The following is a 19,753-nucleotide window of genomic DNA, read 5'->3' as shown; positions in this document are numbered from 1 at the left end:
GAAAGAAAGCTCTTTGAGGGAATTATACATTCATATGCAATTATAAGAAATAATAATACAAAGATATTCTGTATGTCCCTTATCTAATTTTCCCCAGTAGTAATACCTTGTCAACAATATCATGACCAGGAAATTGACATTAATGTAATCCATTACATATCTAAAATTTTTAGTAATAATGTTAATTGTATTAAATATTAAGATTGCATTCAAATTCTGTTCAAAAAATATGCCATATATCTTGAAATCAACAGCAAATAGAATAAATGTTTTCCTTGATTTCCATTTTTCCCCCAAATTTCATTATATCATAGTCACTTATGATGTTAATTGTTATCTGCTACAGAATCTGAGATAACTACTTTTCTAATAAAAAGAGAAAATATGTATGCTATTTCACGTACATTTAGATACAAGAGTTCACAAAACATCTGGATATATGAGTCATTGTCCATTTTGTCATTCTGCTGAGACTTGTATAGACTCTTTGGGTTTGATGTAGTGAAGCGTTGATTAATTTTTTTAAGTAGATTACCTTTATTTTTGCAGGTTTTAACTTTTATAAAAGACACAGGAAAAACTAATATGAACTAACGTGTGTTTATATTCAGTCATCTCTTAGCATGCACACAGAATTGGTTTCAGGACTACAGTCAACAACATATACGGATGATCAAATCCCCTATAAAAGTAGCATATAGTATAGTAATTTTTCACACAACAATATTTGGGTCAATGATAATATATATATATGATTGGTCCCATATGATTGTGTTGACTAGTGAGACCATAGCTATCTTAGTTTGTGTTAAATACACTCTATGATGTTCACACATGACAAAAGCACCCAAAGATGGATTTCTCAGTGTTCATTAAGCAACACAAGACATATTTACTTATAACATACACATATCCCATATACTTTTGAGTCTTCTCTTGGTTTCTTATGTAACAAAACATAAATACACCATTGTTTAGGTAATAATGACAAAAAACTGTATATGTTTAATAAAGTTGCATTTTTTTTTTCAAAAATATTTTCAAAAGTCAGTGCAGTGGTGCACTCCTGTAATCCCAGAGGCTCAGGAGGCTGAGACAGGAGGATTGTGAGTTCAAAGTCAGCCTTAGAAAAATTGAGGTGCTAAGCAACTCAGTGAAACTCTGTCTCTAAATAAAATACAAAATAGGGCTGGTGATGTGGCTCAATGGTCAAGCGCCCCTGAATTCAATCCCCAGTACCAAGTAAAAAAAAAATTTTTTTTTTTCAAGTCATAAGTTGAAAATGATTGAATCCATAGATGTGGAACCTACTGCTGTAAAGGGTTAACTCTGTGTGTGCATGTGTGGATAAACAGATAAATAACATTTTTTATAATGTAAAAGCAGTCAGCCACAGTGAATATTATATAATCTTACGCACAGCCCCATTTAAGTAGTAGCAAGCACCTGGTGAGGTTAAATTAAATAAGTATACACACACACACACACACACACACACACACACACTTCTGACTATTTTGTTTTTTATTAGCTTTGTCCAGACAAAATAACACTTTGTGATTTGTGTTCAATTTATGAAAACATAATCAAACTAGAGGCACTACTTTCAACAACTGGCTGCAAGGACTGTGTTTAGAAGGAATGTATGTTAGGACCAACAGCAGTGTAAATGTGGGGGGGAAAGGCAAACTATTTCAAAGCAAAAGAAAGATCATTGTCACCCTCTGCTTAAAACCCTCCAGTGATTCTGCCTCAACTCAAGGGGAAACCCAGCTGTACAGTGTGTGCAAGGATCATGACTGTATGGTCCCAGCACCTTCTTGACTCTGACCTCTTGCTGTTCTTCACTAGCTCTGCTCCATGCTCTGTGTCTTACAGTCCTGCCACACTCCTGCAAGAGACATTTATACTGGGCTTTCCAGCTTTCAGAAGTGCTCTTCCCCAGATTCTCATGGCTCTCTCCCTCACCCCTAAGTTTCTCAGAGCGACTGTTCATGTCTACTCCACATACTCTAGTAAGAGACTCTCTCGTCTCCCCTCACCTCTACATTCCTTTTGCTCTTATTACTGTTTTTTTCCATAGCTCTTACATGTCACCATTTGACATACTACAAAACTACATTTTTGTTTCTTTCAATCCTCCCAACTACAATATATTTAATAAAGGAAGAAATATTGTTTATCTTGTCAACTACTGAATCTCCAGCATCTAGAACAATGTCTAAGAGAAGAGTCCAAAGAATATGTACAGAATGAATGGCTGGTGTCACCCCAGGTAATATGTCCAAATTTTTATTTTTAAATTTTTGTCATTTCTGATCAGTGAAAACAATATTTAAGTACAGTATTTATTGTTTTATATACCTATTTTTATTCTCTTCATTTCAGAGAATGGTGATATTTTGGTGCAGAGAATGCACATTCTCAGCTTTGTCTTCTTTTCTTAAAATGTCAGTTCCACACAGGTTTTTTGGAATATTATAGAACACAATGTGTGCACAAAAAAGTCCAAATTATCCATATGCAGTATTGCAATGCAGTTTGTTTACTTCTACGGAAACTATAAATTGACAGGCAGTTCTCACAGTAACATTTTGGTATAAGCTTGAAGTTTCTATTGATTTCCAGTGAGAGTAGTCATACCCTAGTCAGCACTGTGGATAAAGCATATAGAAAACATGGTGGAAGGTTAAGGATAAGCTTTGGGTCATGGTCCATTGTAGTGTTTGTAGCAAAACAGCAAATTTACCAAAGTATTAAGAGAGGACTAAGGTGGACAATGGATTTTAATATATTTGTTCAGGAATGAATTATCTTACCTTCCTAATACCACTACATATTTATTGCATTTTACAGTAGTATAAATACAGAAAAAAAAAATTACATCTTCAAAGTTCTTTACTCACTTTACCACAGTACAAACATCCTTTTAGATTAGCACATTTCCTAGAGATAGCAGTCAGTTTTCACCTAACAAATTGATGGTATGGACACTTTTCTACTCATCATAGAATAATCAGAAAATTATATTTATCATTATGTTCCACAAAGTCAGGGGCTTATTTAATTTAGTTCACTGTTACATTTCTTGGGATAGAAAATTGCTTATTTTTACAGATATTTAATAAATAATCAGGAATGAATGGATGAATGAATGAATGAATGGCAAATATATATATCTTGTATCATTCAAAACTCAGTAACTACTTCATCTAAGGATGCACATATTTAGGAAATATCAGCTCGGGATATATGGATTTATTTTAAAATGTAAGCAATGCTTTCATAAAACAATCAACCATTCCAAAATGAAGCTATCAAACAAATATCAACAGAGACATAACCAGCCTAAGGTGAAATATTTTGAAATTTACTTGCATCCATCAAAGTTAAATAAATTATATAGCTTTCAAAAACTGTTTAACAAATGTCATTGTTTTTCAAATTCAGTTTTCTCAGAGGCTAAAAATGTCCTTTAAAATAATGGTTCAAATGGGAGAATAACATCACTGCTGAGTTAAGAATAGTTCAGAATAATTTCCTCTGTGACAAGAGCATCTTTGCATCACCTGGGTAAAGCTTATGGAAGTGAGGACACTGACAGCTCCTGGGGACATAATGATGATGCACAAATTGTGAGTGGCGGCAATCCTCTACCACTGCAAGGCATTTTATAGGTATCATGCACATTACAATAACTGTAACCAGATTTGTCAGCATCAAGGGGCATATTCAATTTATCTTATTTGCCTCCCTCACTGATACCTTTAGCTCATTCTCTGCCCACTCAACCTTCTATTAAGGAAGACTGGTATCAGATGAAAATGATGACTTAGAACATTTTTGCTTGTAAAATGTTGTAGAATGATGTCAAATCATAAAACTATTACTGTTCCTGTACAAGAAGATGGAGAAATTATTAAAGAAATGAAGTTGTGGAGATAACAAAATAGTTCACATAACCTCTGAGTTGCAGCTTTTTGATACATGAAAATGTTTTAGAATGTGTCTGTACAATAGCTTTCATATGGGAGCTCTTAAGTACTGGGTAATATGGACCATACTGAATCTTTAACAGTTTCTACTGTGGAATAATTTGGTCCAATTTTTAAATAAACATTTATATTTAGAATATTTATAGAAAAATAGATGGTAAAGACTTACTGTATACTTTATGCCTAATGTTCCCTATCAATAACATTTATATTAGTACTACACATCTGTCACCACTACTAAACCAACACTGATATATTAATAGTAACTAAAGTCCATACATTATTCACATTTCCTTAGCTCTTACTGAATGTTCTTTTTTCTGTCTCAAGGTCCTATCCAGAATAACACATTAGTCCTCATTTTTACTTAGGTTCCTCTTGGCTCTGAGAGTTTGGGAGATTTTCCTTGATTTGAGGATCCTGACACTTTGGGACAAACTGATAAGGAATTTTGCAGACCACCTTTAAAGTGGGATTAAATTAATATTTCCTAAAATTTGAACTGGTGTTGTGAGTATTTAAGGGAAAGACTAGGGAGGCAAATTGCTATTCCCCTTACCTCATACAAAGGTGCCATACCATCAGCATAACATCTCTGGTATGTTCATATTAACCACTGAGATAGTATTTATGAGGTTTCTCCACTGTTTATCTTTTTTCCAGCTTTCTATATTTTCTTTAAGAAAGATACTAGATATGATGAACACTTAAGAGTAGGTATTTATGATTCATTTCCTTGAGGGTGGAATATGTGTTTAAATTATTGGGAATTCTTCCACATGGAAAATTTGTCTATTCTTTCTTATTTTTACAATTTAATCATTTATTTATGGTTATCAATATGAACGTGCTTGTGCTCACTTTTTATTTACTGCTTTATAATCTGATTCTGTATTTTGTTACTCTAATTGTTAATGCAGTGTCACTGGAGGCTCTTTTAGAGCTCCTGTGTCCCTTTGACATAACCCCATCATTGTGGGCATGTCTGTTTTCTACATCACTTTTTTACTTACTGACACTGGAAGGCCAGATGTTCCAGGACCTTGTATATATGTACCTCAGTCCAAGAATCAGTCATTTCTCCAAGAAGTATTGGTATCTTTTCTTAGAGAATCACATTGGAGGTTAAGATCTGGGTGTTAGGTGCATTCCTTCCCACTGACATGCCATTACATCTAGGCTGACAGAGAACTATGAGTATGTGGATGCAAACTCCTGTGTTCCCATAAATATTTCTGTATGATTCCAACAATATCTCTGTTAAGCTAAATATGAGTATATACTGATTTGCTAACTCTGACCAAGTATTACCTGGATCATTCTAGCCTCATTACTTTCCTTATCTGTAACCTTCTATTCCAACAGTGACACCCACCATTTGCCATTCAGGAACTTAATTGTTCTATTCCAGTATGTATGTCTAGTTGTTTAATTATAGTTAATCCATGTCTCTTTGATTTATTGATAATGATATAATTCAGAAATAGAGTTGAAAAAATAATGATATACAAAATCCTGCCATCAATTGCATAACAGGAAATGTTCTCCCAATTTTTCAGAAAAGGCATAGTGCTTCCAGATGGAAAACAGATAATTTTGGAGTCCAACTTGGCCTAAAAATCTTGGCATCCAGCCACTTTTGAATGCCAAGTTGTTTAACTTAATGTTAAGTTGCTTGACCTCTATGAATGTACTTTTTAATCTTTACAATAGGAGCAATAGTTCTTGAGCTCCACAGTATACCTTTTTTTTTTTTTTATTAAAGGTTCAAAACCAAAAAAAAAAAAAAAAAAGGAAAGAAAGAAATGCATATATCTCCAGATATTTGATTTACACATCCATCATTTGGGCCTTCAATCTCTAAGACAATCAGTAAGATGATATTAAAATAGTGTACAACCATAGAAATAAAATGATGTACCCCATTTGTGTACAATGAATCAAAATGCAGTCTGTAAAAATTTTTTAAAAATAATTTTTAAAAACCTGTCTGTTCTGTCACTGTCCATGAGTGTGTTAAAACTTCTTCACATGGAACTTCTTTTTCTACAAAAACCTCTGCTTATGAGTAACTTATTAGTTCACTTAGACATTTTTCAAAATACATGTATTTTATATTTGATTGCATAGGTTAAAGTCTGACCAAGTAGACTGTCAATATCAGCCAGGTGAAAAACCACCATTCCTCTCTGCCATACACAACTGATCACACTTGGGTGCTTTATGTTATCCAGGCAGCCCTGAGGCCAGTGTTTTTAAAAATGCACATAACTAAGGTTCCTTCCAGAAAATTCACTCAGTAGTTCAGAGTGTGAGTAAGGATTATGCATTTTTAATATTTGGAAGGAATCAATCATTTTATCAGTAAAATTCAGGAAATATTAATACCAAACCATAATAAAGTTAATCCTTCTTTAAACAAAATTACATAGATTTAGAACCTGAGGATGGAAACTGAATCAGTGCCTTGAACCTTTGGTACACTGTTTCTACCTGTTCTCAATATCTTTGTTACTATATTTTCCTCTCTCCTGTTGGGAACAACTTCTACTTATATTTGATATTTTCCTGATCCTTTGGCATTATTTGGAAAACTAATTTGTTCATTTATAAATAACCTTGTTTATTCTGATTAGACGATCATCTCCATAAAATTAGAAAACTCTCAGGTCTTGTTCACTATTGACTTATTCCTCAGAAGAGTTCATGACAACATCCTAAAACATACACCTGCTTGCACTCTTCTTGTAAACGTGGGATCCCTTCTCCAGATGGAACTTCCTCTGTCAAAACTTTCATGCCTTTAGTGGATTTTTCCCTAAGGACAGTCAGTATGTTAATCACACAAAAATTTCTGTTATGTGACAGTGCATGAATGAGAGAAAACTAGGCTGTGTATGTTCTATCCTCTCTCTAAATTTCCAAACTCATCCTCTCTATTGTTATTTGTTGCCTTTTAGACACATGACCTACTTTTTTTTTTCTGAACACACTAAATTTATCCTGCCTTGGGACTTTTACACTTGCATTTCTCCTTGTTTGTCAATTGCTCTTCACTTTATTCAGGATTTTGAGAATCAAGTCATATTTTCAGAATAGTCTTTCTGTCTGAACTACCATTTGATAGTTCTCATTTGTCTTTATAACAGCACTGCTTGAAATTAGATGTCTATTTCTTCACCTGTCTCCTATTCATATTCCTACAGGATTATAATCTTCCTGACAGGAAGCACTCTCTCTGCCTATTCACTAACACCTCATGTGCCTTGAAAATTCATAGAACAGACTAGCATCTCATTTTCTTAAACACATAAAATTAAAGAATATATTACACATAGTCCTACTTTATAGTTATCAACTCAAGTCAATTATCAAAGGAATCACTTTAACTTTCTTACTTTACTTATCTGTAACCTCTCACCCCAACAGAGGTTTCTGTCATCTAGTATGTAAAAGTTCAGATCCAGTACATATGTTATCAAAATGACACATGTCCTGCTTGTTTGGGGCACAGCAAAAGAAAGGTATATATTGAATATATAGATGACATAAATGAGAATATGACAGTGAATATTAAAACAAAAAAATCTGTTATTAAAATATTTCAAAGAAATTAAGAAATTTTAGGGCCACAGAATTAATAAGGCACTGGAAATACAACTGACTTTTAGTCAATACTCTACTACTCCTATTTTATTAAATGGAAGTTAATAAAAAATTGCTTAAAAATATATACATATGTTTCTGTACACATACACAATTTTATATTTGTATATTATAAAATTATGCATACATATGTCAATTATATAATAATAAAAACTTGAGTGTATTTTGAAATTCAAATGTATTCTCTGGGTTAAGAATGTACTTTTGAAATGAAAACAGAGAAAGTGTGGGTTTTAGATCTCCTGTTTCTAATGATCCTCATTCACAATATTTTCTATTCTTTTACTTCTTCACAAAGAAAGGTGGAGAAGGAGATGGCAAAAATTGATAGGTAAGCTCAGTACTAACCTATTAAACTGAGGTACAGTTTTGAAAATTTTAGAGATTTTAATTATAGGAAAAGCAAAACCCAAATATAATCCATTTGTCTTTAGATTATGTTTTTAAAGTTGAAATAACCCTGACATTACCATCATGTATGTCTCCTCTATTTTCTAAGTGTGTCTAAGTATTTTCTTATACAATGCAAATCAAATGCCTCTTGAGAGAGCACATGTACACATGTACACAGACACATATAGATTCTGCTCAGTTAACAATAGGTTACATCTTGATTAACCCCTCATAAATTGAAAATAAAACAGAAACACATACAATACACCTCACTCACTGAACTCTCAGCTTTGTAACACAGTACACGTAGAGCATCACTTGTTTCCCTTCATGATCCTGTGACTGACTGGGAGCACCAGCTAACAACCATTGTTTCCTGATAGAGTACAGACCACGTATCACCAGCCCAGGAACAGAACAAAATTCAGAAATCTAACTACAGTGTCTACTGAATGCATATTGCCTTTGCACTGTCATCAAGTCAAATAATCAAAAGTGAAATGGTTATAAATTGGGGCACTGTAAATCAATCTACAAACACACATTCACACGCACTCATACATACAGACGTGTGCATCATTTATAGCTGATGTAATAAAATCACATATAATGATTACTTTGTCATATTTGTTTTACACTCTGTCATTTGAATGTAAGAAAATTAGTAAATAGATTTCCTAGAGTAAATGAGAAAAACAGTTACTAAAATATCAACATATCTAAAATTGTTAACATGGAAATGTGAGGCAGATATATACAGGTGTATTTGCACAGCTGCATATAAATGTGCCATATGTCAAATATTTATAATTTCAATTGTATATATTATCAATTATATATATTTATTATATACTTAATACAGTCTCATTACTAAATTATCATTTGATATTAGTGACCCAAAGAAAACTACTGCACATTCTCAACACTCCCGGTACCCATGGTCTCTACAAAGAAACAGAGGGTTTTAAAGGTTTCTTCTTCAAACAAAAATTTACTCTTGCTTGTTCAGACAAAAACCTACAATCACTCCATCTTAAAAGCCTGCAACCAAATCCTTTGATGTCTGATCTCAGTGAAATTTCAAAATAACCATTTCACAAAATCCTGGCTTTGAATATGTCAATAGTTCCAGAGGGATGATATCCTTTTTAATAAAAAGAACCTAAGAGCAGAAATGTCCCAATAGGTATCATTTGTTTTTTACAAAGACTTGAAAATCATGAAATATGGCAAATTAAATATTTTTGGGAAAAAATAAAAGACCCTTAATTGTAAAGAAGTCATTTTGATGATCATTCTTATAACATATGCCTTGTTCTGGATAGAAATTTATTATGCACTAAATAGATGATCACATAGTTTGTTCTCCATTTATTACCTGTTATTACACTATCATGGAATTTCCAATACACAAAGTGTCCTTGGACACTTGTTTAATCTTAATAACTACAATGCCCATTTTATGAGAAACAGAATTTAAAAAATGTTTGCAGTAAACTTAAAACAAAATGAGGCTATATCTAGCAAACAATGTGGCACAGTTGGAAAACTTTAATCAACAGAGTATTATTCAGTTACAAGGGAATATAGTTCCATGTATAATTTTTGATATTGTTTGCTTAGTATTAAGCCTCAATTAAGGAGTATGGCAATTCATTTTATAGGTGCATAAGTACTGATTAAGTCAAAAAACAAACTCCCATAGCCCATGTTCTTTTTTAATAGAAAAAAATTAATCTCCATTATAAATCCATAATATATAATGTCTTGTTAACCACAGAACAGGCCAATAACAGTAATGAAGGCTTAAAGTACAAATTCTAATTCAATTCTTAATTACTTCAAGATTTTCACAATCTAAACCAATCTGATCTAGCATTTTTTAAAAAAAGCGAACACTTCATAAGTGTTGATAACCTACTTTATTTCCTTTCCTACTTCCTCTGATTTTTAAACTTATATTAGTAAATAAGCATGAAGAATCATTTAATTCACCAGAATTCATGATGATAAATTATCATTTATCTATTGATTACTTAAGTAACCATAATAGATTTCTATTATACTATTAAAATCCTAGGTCATCACATCTTCTTTTCCTAAATATATTCCCTTCGAAGTCATCTGCCAAGATTTCCTTAAAATCTGAAGTTGGGTCAGAAGACACAAAAAATTAAACTTTACGACTACATAACAACCAGTGAGACCTGCTGCTCTCATATAAACACCCCAATCACAGTATCTTTAAACAGTGTCACTCTTGCAGATAAGTGTAATCTCAACCTTGTGGTTTGCTGAGGCAAGAGGACTGCAAACTCGAGGCTAGCTTTGAGACAATGTCTTAAAAAATAAATAAATGAAAGGACTGGGCATATATAGCTTAAAAAATAAGTAAATGAAAGGACTGGGCTCAATATAGCTCAGTGGTCAAGACCCCCTTGGGTCAATTCCTAGTAAAAATAATAGTAAGTAATAATACTTACTATTATAGTAAGTATTAATAATAGTAAGTAATAAAAATTAATTAATTAACATCATTCCTAGCAATGACATGGCACCCTGGAGCTAGAGTAAATACAAGAATAACGATTACAACTAGTCAACATTTCCAAGTCCAGAAGAAAGCCAAATCACAACAGTCTGTTCCAAATTAGTAATGTTTTCAGACATCTAATTCCTCAGTTCTTACCATGGGACTAATTTCAGTGAATCATACCACACATTCTCCAAGCTGTGGAAATCTCAGCTAGTGCTTAAATTGCATATTAGGCCATTTTCTACTTAGAGGGATCATAGAGAAATTTTCAAGGCCAACAAAATACAGCACTGTGTATTTGTCATCGGAAGTTCAAACAGCATATGGTCTATAATTTTCTTGCACTGCAACAGTGGTTTGTGTTCATATTTTCCAAAAAATGTAAATAAAATATACATAATCCTGGCTATAAAATGTTCAAGATGACACATTCTGTAAAAATTTCAGTGTTTAGTTAAAATAAACTCAGTTCAAATTTTACTCAGAGAATTGTTTAGCAAATGTTTTCTGAAAAAATTAACAAATACGTGCATGGATAAACAGATGGTTAAAGGAGCTACCATAATGACCTTACCATGAAAGAACATTACCTTTAAATTAAACATTACATATCAGACATTTTATAGTCCAAACACTTCATACACATTAACTCATTCACTCTTCCCTACATCCATAAGAAACATGAACTATTATCATTCATTCCCTTTGGAAGAGAGAAATGTTAAATAATTTGTCCAAGTTCAATCAACTAGGAACTGACCCAACTAAGCAAGAGCTTGACAGTTCATTCTTAAGTCTTAGTTCATAGGATAATAAAAGAATTGCTCATTTAGAAATGTTACGCTTAATGTGTAATCATTTATTAGATTGTTAAAGATTATTCATATTATCTAAATTTTCCTTTAAATATTTAGTATCCTAATTTTTGTTCAATTTTCTTAATATTTTAGAAAGCTGATTACCAAAAACAGAACCTAAATGACAGTCTGTGATACAAGTTAGGTAACTCTTCATTGTTACGTGTAATGTATACATTAGTTGACAAGAATTTGGGTCTAATTTGAGTTGTATTACCCACAGTAATGTTCAAAAACATTTTATTTAATATTGAAGACCTACATGATAGCATTTAAATGTATGAGAGATTTTTATATATTCTTTGCTGATGAAACTTGAAAATTGCCTTCTGGAAATGTCCAAAGATAAACCTTAATCCTCACAACCATTAATGGTACTCATATTAAGACTGCTCTCCATGTGCTATACCATAGATAAGGTGGACTATAGATTTTTAGTAATTCCCTGCATGCTAAATGCAAATTCAGTCTTTTCTACAACTCAGAAGTGCAAATCACTCAAAGGCAAATATTATCATACAGATAGCTATAAACATCCTGTAAGCTATATATATTTAAAAATATATGTCTCAAAAACCTTGATACTTTGTGGTTAATGACAGAGAAACTTGTAAGAAGGAACAGGACATGCATGTGCAGCAGCACAGAAGGGATCTGGAGGACTCATATGTAAATCTCTTCCCTTTGTGTCCTAGGATATGCCTTTTCCAAAACTCAAACCACCACCCTATTTTGTGGACTTTTAAGAGAACCCCAGAAGGAAAAAGAGAGTTATCAGTGACTCTCCTTCCCTTTCTTCTTTCTTACTATTACTGAAAAAAATGGATATGTGCCAAGACCAGTGAGTTGAACTGCTGCCATCAACACCCCTGCATGTCCTACCCAGTGACCATAAAACCATAAATATTAAAAATAAATTGTTCAGGAACAGTTTTAGTACCACAAATATAGAAAGTTAGACTATCCCTCTGAGAACCTATCTACCTGCCTCCCTGGCTATACAATTCTTGAGTATAGTAAGTGGCCTCATTTATCTTTGTATTCTCTACTAGCATAAAGAGAATCAGCACATGACACGTGCCCAATAAAAATTAATCCAATCAATCAATAAGCCAATCAAAAGGGAAAGTGGTGAAAGATATTTTTTAAGTGGTGAAAATGTAATATCCTCATTAAAACATAATAAAATCTTGGCTTTTAAAATCTTTGAATAAAACAAACAAATGTCATTTTACTTACATGTGAGTTTTATTTAAAATTTAAAAAGTCAAATGAGAATAAATTTGAGAAAAAGACTTCATGACATTGAAAGTTTTATTGTCTTAAGTTGACTGCTGCACTGCACATTTGATAAGTAAAAATAACAGAGAATAAGCAATTTGTGATGACAAGAAAGAATCTAGGCAAATGAAAATTGCACAATATTTGATAAACATGACTTTTGTTTTGTTTTTAGATGTTGGAAATTGACCCAGAGTGTTGCACATGCTAGGTAAGCACTCTACCACTAAACTGTAACACCTGGATCAAGCAATAAATATGTTAATGAAATTTTCAATCATGTTTGTAAATGTAGAAAATTATCAGAAATATAGAGCTGAAAGAAGAGCAACTTTTGATTCAATAAAATCATTTGAAAATACTGGAAACAGTTTATTAATACCTTTTTAAAGATAATGTCTATACCAAAAAACTGAAACAAAAGTTAAATATTTCTGAAAGCTTAACTGGGAATCATCTAGCTATTCCAAGACTGCTGTTATTTTCTTATTTCAGTCAGTTTATATATCATTTTTCCTTTCTAATGTCCTATTAGTCCCTCATGTTATTACTTACAAATACTGCTGTTATATCTTTTCTATAAAGAATGTAAGTAGACTTGCCACACAGATTCATAAATTACATATACTAGGAGAACTGGCATTCCTTATATATGTGCAAATGTATTTAACACCTCTGTTTTAAGTACTAGTAACTCATAAATAGTGGAGTTGGGGTTTAATGTCTATCTCTGTTTGATTTTAAAAGCACTTCACCTGTTGCTTATATGTAAATGATGTAATGAGGTGTTGAATAAGTTAATTCAGAGAGATGGAATTTTCATGTACTAATTCAAAGCATGGTATATAGATTATTAAATATCAAAACTATAATAAAACCAAGAATAAATAAGATTATTTAGTTTCCAAACTATTAGGTATAATTTAGGATTGAGGCACCTTTTGCAATTTATTTAAACACTATATTTTTCATTTTTAACATAGTTCTCCATATATTTTGACATCCTTAAAAGGACTTCAACAATAAAAGCATGTTCATTATTCATTGAAATAGAATCTAAACATAATCTAGGTAAAATTTAGGAAAGCCTGCATATTAAAATGTACATAAATACACAACTAAATAGCCTGAGAACCAGTCTAATTATTCATCATTTATTTGGTGAAAGTCCTAAAACCATATTAATAGTTTTTATTCCCCTTGTAATATAGGGTGATAAACTTCTTTGGGCCAAGATATATGCATATGACTCTTGATTTCTTTCATCTGGACACTCAGATGCATTTCAACAGAGCATTGCCACAATATCTTAATTTATTAGTTTACTATTGCTGCTTAGACAAATTACTACAAACTTTGTGGCTTAAAACAACACAACTTTATTGTTCTAAAAATTGAAAGACCAAAGTCACCGCAGGAGGTTTCAGGAGAAAATCCATACCAGTGTTTTCCACCTTCTAGAGAGTACTGGCATTCCCTGGCTCCAACCCTTTCCTCAAGCCTCTGGTTCCACAGTCAAATTTCCTTTTTATCCAGTTCTGACTCAGCTGTCAATCCTTCCATAAGGATCCTTATGATTATATCAGGCTCACAATACAGAAGAATCTCTGAACTTCAGTATCCTTAATCAAACCACAATAACAAAGTCCCTTTGGCCATGTAAGGTAAATATTCAGGGAGATTAGGATTAGGGATTAGGATGGGAACTTTTTTTTGGGGGGGGTGGAATTTTCAGCCCACCATTTTATACATGTTCTAATTTTCACCTTCTTCATTGTGTTTAATTTGTATCACTTAATAGACTTTGCCTTGTCACATGATGCTATGTTGATATTATATTTGTGGTAACATTTCCACAATGAAATTGTTAAGTGCATCTATCAAATTATATTTTAAATATACATATCTAAACACATTCCGTGGGGCTATTATCCATAGTTTTCATGTTAATATCTTATTTGTATTCATTCATACAGTTTTCCTCCACCCCCTTGGAAATTGATCTAATCTTCTCTGAAATATTGCTAAATATTCTTTCTACCTCCAAATTCTTCTCCATTCATCACTTGTGTTCTTCAGAAATTAATGCAATTTACCTTCGCCTGTTTTGTAATTCCAATGAAGGAAGCAGAAAAGTCCCCCTTCAATCATGATTACTGTCTCATAATGTTGTAATGCATCTAATAAATCATTATATTGAAACCAAAATATTGACTACTTTTATAAGATCATCATGCACCCAACCAAGGCCATGTTCTATTCAGAGAGACAGCATTGGCTGCTCCAGAACAAGAAAAACACACCAAAACACAGTGTTTATTAAGATATAGTGATTAAAATTAAGTCCACAAAGGAAACAATATAAAATACAAGTTCTTATACTTTCCCTATGAACCAATTATGGTATATGTAGGTATAAGAACTTATAATTAGCTATCAATACTACATATAATAATCTCATAAAAGGATGAGCAAATTACCTATATTATCCAAATCCTATCATTTGCTCATAATCATATATACACCCAGGATTTCATGAATGTTTTATTACTACACATTAAATCCCAATTTACTGTCACTGAGAATTTTGAATTTGTATAATGGGTGTCTGGAATCAGTGCATGATTTGTATACACTGTCACAGGTTTCTTGGTGCAGAGTAGAAACTGTTTTGTTGATCAAGCACACATATTGGCTAAAAAAAATATTTGCAGCATTTAAATGAAGAAGTGTGCTTGAGGCATCAGAAATAGTAACAGCATTTACATGGTCTTTTCATCTTCAAAGGATCTTTTAAATGTTGAAAGATAGTAAAAAAATCAAAATATTACAGGCCTTGATACTGATGATGTACATGGCCACAAGGAGAGAGCTAGGGTATCTAATATAGATTGACAAATTCTAGAAATATCCTCAAAGAAATTAAAGGTTTATAAACAAAACTTTTCTGATGTGCCAGTGTTTTACTACTTCCCATTTGGTGTTCTCAAAAAATCTTTTTGCCAAATGAAAACTCCAAATCTTGAATTAGAAATAGCTTGTATTCTATTTCTGCCACTATCAAATAAGAGTGCTAGAGCAGAGTATCTCCACTATTCTCTCTGAAACCTAGAAACATTTTGTAGGCATGGAAATGAGGCACTGGAAAGAAAAAAAGAAAATCCATCCTGAATCAATGGATAAATTGCCTGACAGGTGGTGGTACTGTGTATTGATTATAGGTCCAATTAAATACCTGTATTAATGAAAATTACGTATTCTATAAAATTTTAAGTATATGTTTTCTACTCTCAGGTATTAAACTTTTATTATAATGGTAGAATTGAATTAAAAACTTCCTCAGGGATATAAGATACTATAGTATTCTCAATTAACAAAGATAGCAAACCTTACTAATGAAACCAGTGTATAAAAGATCGAGTTCTTTTAGGTAAAATAGATAAAACTGCTAATGATGAGAATTGTTTAATTTGACCAACATTTGTAGGAAGCAGGCTAGTTTGGGCAGATTCATCTCTGAAACAGAGTTGTTTTGATTAATTAAATTTGAGGAATCAGGAGACATTGTGTAAATAATTGTAACTGAATGAATTACATTTTTCAGGTATTTGGAGAAATATATCAACGCTTTCTGACTTACAATTCTCAAGATCCACTAATGCTCCAAAGAAGCAGACAAAAATATTTTAATTTCTAGTGATATACAATCTCTTGGAATATTTCCATGTTAAATCTGTATCCCTTCCACTTTAAAACTTATATTTGCTTCGAGAGTCCAATAATTATATCTCCTTATGATTAAATCATGCCCAAATAAGTAGACAGAAATATTGATGGACCAATCTAAAGATATTGATAAATCAAAGATAATTTGTAGTGTACATGTATTTAATGGACTAAATTGTTTTTTTTTTACATTTCTGAAGAAGCAAAACATTCATTATTCTTAGATTTAGCAGTTCAGAGTACAATTTTAGAATGCCTGTATTTTAAAATAGTAAATTACCATATGATCATATGAATGCAATATGAGAACTATCATAACCATTATTAACTGTTTTGACATGAGATTATTTACCCAAACTAACTTGCACCTACAGGAACATGGAAAGCTTAAGAACTGTCTTATCAGTGACATAATATAATGTCAATGATTGTTTTTTTGCACAATTTAGTAATCATTTCTTTTCTTTTTATCTCCTTATGGTTAAATAGTACCAGGGTTTTGGTTTGTTTATTTCCATTACAATGACATGGTAGGTGAGAAAAGGTGTTTCACTCCTTTTCACAGTTTCACAGAGTTCACTGCCAGAAATTTATGAGTGATGTGCTAATTTTTATGAATATGCCTAAAGATAGCAAAAGGGAGCTTTATTAAATATGTAAACAAAATTAAAATATAAAATAAAATTTTTTATTGGGAAAACAGAGTGCTACCATTGCCTTAATTTATTTTATTTTCATTTTTCCTTTTTACACATGCATTACAAAGTCATTTTTCTCAAACTTAAATCTAGAATATGTTTTTAATATTCTTTCAAAGGAAGCAAACAGAGTCAACATATTGAGTTTACAAGTTTTCACAAAAACCTCTGGCCACCTGCCAGTGAGTACCCATTTCTTCTCGTAAACATTAACATCCTTACCAGGACTGGGAAGTCTTTTCAATCAAGCCTATTTGTGCCATCACCAAGCATCGCAGTTAGGCATGTGTTTCTTCAATTCATTAAGTAAGATAGATACATCAAATTCAGAACAATTCATAAATAGTCAAATGAAAATTTAATTGGTTATTAAAATATTATTGACCATATTTTATTAGAAACAAATTAGAGTATAATTTTTAATTTTTTTTTAATCATTAGGGAGTAGACAAAATTTCTGATAAAGGAGCAAAATTACCAATTACACAATATCACATTTTACAGTCATTCGTAGGGTTTCTAAAATACATTTTTTCATATAGGAAATTGTATCGCATACTAGATTTCAGAGTGAATCTGGAATTCTAATTAAGTTCCACCAAAATATAGTAAAATAAAAAGTCCTACAAGTATAGTCATTTGTAAAATTGTCACTATATTGTTTAACCTAATTCACAATTCGACTGGGATTTGATGTAAATTAAATGTAATGTTAAAATTTTTTAAGGCAAAAAAAAAAAAATTCCCTAGAGTAAAAATTTAAAAACAAAACAAAATAAAACAGACATCATGAATTTGCAAAGTTAGATTTTAAGCATTATTTACTTTTTCTGTCCTGTGGTGTCATATCAAATCTCACAGGCATCATATTGTATCCTTTTAAAAATATGCCAGAGTTGAATTTTCCAGTTTCAGAACTGAAAACAATTTATCTGCTTATATAACATCATAGTAGGATCATTTTTTTTTTTCATTTAATTACTTACAGAGAGTCTAAACTGCCAGGCACTATTTTAATTCCAGTGAAAATACTCCTGAAGCATGGTCCATGATGTCTTTAAGTTTGTATTCAAGGTGGGAAATCTGGAAACCCAATTGTTTAACAATCAAGAGGCCACCAAGAATGATCATATCAGTACTAGAAATTTTTCCATTGTAGACTTCAGATTATTATGAAAATTTCATATCTGTCTTTTCTAATCTGTTCTTCCCTATGTAAATTCCCTGTGTCAATTATTTAATTAATCAATTCATGAAGCTCATTTGCTACTTGGAATTACACATGCAAATATGGATATTAATGTGATTATATATATAATCAAATATATAGATATATAACAAACATATAGATGCATACAGGTGTACATGTATCATGCACATACATAAATTATATATTTCCTTGTGTTTCATCTTCTTTGGAATACCCTTTCACATTTGTCTTACAGTGTATGAGCTGAAAGCTTGAAAATGCAAAGAGCATAGTAAATAAGAGCAGGGATTTGAGGACAGGGAAGAAAGGATTTAAATAAGGAAATACGTGGATTGAAGTTTAAAATAGAAAATTTCCACTGGAAAAATGGGGCAGGGACAATTAGGGGAATAAGTCTAAAGAACAAGAGTTTTTTTTTCTTTTTTAAGTTATGTTCTCTAATGTTTGGGTTATAAGAGTATTATGTGTTGAAAAAAGCAGGAAAAGAGGCTTGAAAATCAGATGAATTGTTGTATCACTGATTTTATAATTAGGATAGCTAGTATTATTGTTATTATTAATATTTTATTCTTTATTTTTATGTAACTGTTGTGTTTCCAAATAGGTGATAAGCTCTTGAAGACTGACCACTCCTTGTATAACTATGGCCCCAAATCCTAATGAAAGTTGTGATACATGGGAATTACCTGGTAAACATTTTGGATTCCTATTGCTTGATTGATTGATTGCAGTACTGAGGATTGAACCCAGGAACTCTACCAAGAGATACATCAGTATTGATTTTTATTTTATTTTGAGACAAGGTCTAGCTAAATTGCCCAGACTTGACTTGAACTTTCAAACCTCTTGCCTTAACCTTGAGTAACTGGGATTCAGGCATGTGCTACTGCACTCAGCTAATGTTTGTGATTCCTATTGTGATGATACTATTGCTGGTGCTAATAAGAGTAAAATAAAATTGTTTAATGATAATAAGGAATTCTACAGAAATCAAAGAAAAATTAGATCACAATGTCATGGTGACTATAGGATTTCAGTAAGGACTTGTATGATAAGAATAAAATGAAAATGAGAGAAAACAAATTTACCACAACAAAATGCCCAATGGCTCAGATGTGCAAAATGCCAACAATTAAAAACTTAAAGATATAAAAAGGCTGTCCTTTTTGAATTAAAGGACTGATAGTAGCACATATTTTGATAATAAATCTAAATGGTTATGGTAGGATCAAGGTACCAAGGGCTCTGTAAATCAGGGATTCAGTTGTATTGAAGTCAAGAAGAAAGTAAACACATACACAAAGGAATCAATAGCATGAAAATGGCACAGTAAAAAGAGAACTCTCTAACAGTGTGCAGCATTTCTAGCACAGGATGGGATTAGTGGACCA

At 31.9% G+C, this 19,753-nt stretch overlaps 1 protein-coding gene across 7 annotated transcripts in view; it reads right to left on the bottom strand.

Moving 5' to 3' along the window:
* Window positions 1-19,753, bottom strand: part of Epha5 (EPH receptor A5) — a 345,949-nt gene that overhangs the window by 95,302 nt on the left and 230,894 nt on the right. The gene's annotated exons all lie outside the window — the stretch shown is intronic.

The sequence above is a fragment of the Sciurus carolinensis genome, chromosome 10, assembly GCF_902686445.1.
Source record: "Sciurus carolinensis chromosome 10, mSciCar1.2, whole genome shotgun sequence".
NCBI classification, from domain to species: domain Eukaryota; kingdom Metazoa; phylum Chordata; class Mammalia; order Rodentia; family Sciuridae; genus Sciurus; species Sciurus carolinensis.
This window is presented reverse-complemented; position numbering and strand designations above follow the sequence as displayed.